Below are 3,270 nucleotides of genomic sequence, written 5' to 3'. Positions count from 1 at the left end.
GCTGGGAGCCGGGGATGGAGACGTGGGAGGGAAGCCTTGGAGCCAGGCAGCCGCCTGGATGTAGGTGGCTGCTGTTGAGAACAAGGGGCAGAAGGCTGATTCGGGTGTCTGTCCCCAGAACACGGAGAGCCCTTGAGAGGCCAAGGTCGCTTTGAAAGGGTAACACTCACTGAATGACCTGTTTTGGGGTGTTGACAAAGCAGGTGCCCTGCTTCTAACAGCATTCCACGGGCTTGGGGCACGTTGGAGTTACTTGGGTCCTCCTTCAGGCATTGTCGCGCAAATGGCCTCGAGTGTGACGTGGACATGGGGATTCAAAAAGATGCATAAAAGTTTTAGAAACAGATTTTCAGTGAGTGACACGTTAAAGCCAGCCTACATCTTCATGGAATATTTTTAATGTGCTAATGTATGTATTTGGAAGGTTGAAGACACCAAAGAAAGAGAAATGATGTAACCCATACTCCCTGCACAGTGCTGCATCACCTGAATCCACCCACCTAGCCATCCTCATCTCCAGATCAATTTGATGAATCATACTTAAAAACGGCACTGAGGTCCATAACGAGTGCTTTGCTATCAAGCCACAACTTCCAAGAAGAGCTGGACCCAGCCTGTGTGTGTGTGTGTGTGTGTGTGTGTGTGTTTACCACAAGATATTTAAATACACAAGGTAATGGACTACAGAGGAATCCTTTCCTAGGGTTAAAAAATCCTTTGATAAGAGAAATTAATCTGCTGCTGTAGGGACAGCTGCAAGTTGACTGTTTCTGGGGAGAGAAAAATCAAGACGCACAGGCACCAGGCTTGTTTAAAAACCATCCATCAGAACTTAGCCTGAATGGTTAGTTGGAAGTGCAGCTAAGTTACTGACTGTAAAAATGGCAATTCCATATACTTGTTAGGTTTTTTTAGGTCCTTCACTGTTCCCATGGCTGTAATAACGGAGAGTGGATCAGACCAAGGTGAAGTGCAACCCCAATCAAGTCCGAGTGACACGCCATCTAGTGCTGTGGTACTAGGAAGCTCTGCACACCCTAGCTCGGTAAGGACTCGGCCGGCAGAGCCCAAGACGCGGCGGGTCATCATCGACTGGGCTCTTTAGGGCTCTGCCGACTCCACTGCGGAAAGGTACGTGAAGAGGTTCCCAAGCTCTGTCACGTGAACATCGTCAGTGCGGCATGTTCTGGCTTTCTCGGTTCTTGATGAAGTCCCAGAGCTGCCCTGAATTAAAGAACCTCACAGTGCCTTCAGAACTGAGATGTTTCTGTGGTTTTTCAGGCTGTGCTACCTGCTCATCAGGGTTAGCATGGCAGTAGAGGCATTTGCTTCCAAAAGGGCAGGTCCCCTTGCCCTGCTCAAAATATTTACAAGCTCCTCCCCCCATTTCCTGTTCGAAAGCTTCAAACAACTCATTCTTTTTGTTCTGATCCTCTGCTGAGTACACACTTGGAATTACAAACTCTGATATCACATGGCATTCTGGACAAGACTTAAGGATTGGGTTCTCAAGCTGCTTGGCACGCCTCCAATGTTGAATGCAAGACAAGCAGTAAGTGTGATTGCCATTGGAGAGAATCCCAAATCTCTCCGAAGCAGATGCCTCCTGGAGGATCACTTCCTTGCAAACACTGCACACTTTGTCCTGACTTGCCTGGAAGGCAAAGGTCTTTCCCATCTCATTTTCAAATGCCGACATGCAGATCTCTGCATATGCTTTCCTTTGGTCTGAATTGAAGGGATGCAGGACCTGCAATCTATAGATTTCACACATTTCACCCTGCAGGTAGAAACAAGCATCTCCAAAATGACTGTCTCCAGCAGCTGCATAGGGGCAGAACTGCTGCTCGGTGTTGTAGAAGCTGCTGGCTTCTAAATCATCAAGGCCACTCCTGATTGCTTCTCGGTAAGAATGCGGCTTCATCTCAGGGTTATTCTGGAAGTCACTGTAGCCTCCTTGGTTACTTACCATGCAGGGGCGAGTCTTTTCTTCAGACATGCCACAGAGATTTACGTCTCTAGGTACCAATGTTCTCTTTTCACATTTTCCCAGGTTCGTGTAAGTTTGTTTGCATAATAGATGCAGTCAGGTCGGAAGAAGGGTGAGGGCCGTGGAAACCCGAGGAGGGCACACTGTGGGGCTTGGTGCCCACGGCATGCCCTGCAGCAGAGGGCCTCATATGATCGTATCTACAATGGGTTCATTGGCCCAATAACCCTTCTGATATTATTTGCAGATGGTGGATGGCCTGTTGTTTGCTAAGTCATGTGAAAGAGGCACTGGTTTCCTTCCTGACACACTGAGCATAAAATACCTGCAAGTGGCCTGCTAGGTGCTCACAGTGGTTGGGCTGGGGGGCCTTGGTCATGCTGCCACCTCTTGTTCTTGCCACCACCACCACTCTGTCTTGGCCCTGCCCATCCCACAATGGGTGTGTGTTTTTTTAACTTTTGATTTTTAAATAATGCCAAACTTACAAGAAAGTTGCAAAAGTAGTACAGAGAACTCCAATATACCCTCTACCCAGATTTAACAACTTTAAACATTTTGCCACTTTGTTACATCATTCTATTTATCTTCTAAACATTTATAAGTAGGTTGCATACATCATGCTCCTTTACAACTTAAACATATTTCCACGTGTTTTTACTAAGAACAATCAGCCCGTGTTGGGCCAGGTAGATGTGAAAGCTGGGCCTTTCCACAGCCTATGGTAGCATCTGACACTATACAGAAACCCTTTGCTTAGGGCTGACCACTGAACCCTGTGTGCAGGGGAGGAGGGCGTCACGAGACAAAGGAGAGAAAAGGACTCAGATGCAGGGGGGAATGGGGGCTACACAACTGGGAGCCGGAACCTGGAACAGTCTCCTGTCTCAAGGCAGGCTGCTGCTCCACCTTCTAGGTAGGACTCCAGGGGCTCCCTGAAGCCCCGCAGACAAGACACCCTACACTCTAACAGGAACTCAGGAGTCAAATACGAACGATTCCGGACAGCCACCGCGTTTCCTCCCTCGTCTGTGGTGGGAGGAGCCATGACTTCCAGCGCACCAGCCCCCGCACCTCAGTGGCCGCTGTCCTGAGGTTGCTGCACTCCCATTGGGTGGTATGTCAGGAGGCGGGCACAAGGGCGGGCACACATTAGGGGGCGGGAATTTGAGGGCCGCCGACTAGCGGTTGGCCCGCCTAGAGAAGGGGGCGTGGCCCCTGAGCGGCCGCTGTGATTGGAGCGTGAAGGGAAAGCGGACGCCTTAGCAGAGAAAGTTCTA

At 49.5% G+C, this 3,270-nt stretch overlaps 1 pseudogene; it reads right to left on the bottom strand.

Moving 5' to 3' along the window:
- Nucleotides 1–1,101: 1,101 nt before the first annotated feature.
- LOC131277136 (E3 ubiquitin-protein ligase makorin-2 pseudogene) lies at nt 1,102–1,999 on the bottom strand (annotated as a pseudogene).
- Nucleotides 2,000–3,270: the final 1,271 nt, after the last annotated feature.

This window comes from Dasypus novemcinctus, chromosome X (genome assembly GCF_030445035.2).
Source record: "Dasypus novemcinctus isolate mDasNov1 chromosome X, mDasNov1.1.hap2, whole genome shotgun sequence".
NCBI lineage: Eukaryota > Metazoa > Chordata > Mammalia > Cingulata > Dasypodidae > Dasypus > Dasypus novemcinctus.
Note: the sequence above shows the minus strand (reverse complement) of the source record. Positions and strands in the feature narration are given on the sequence as shown.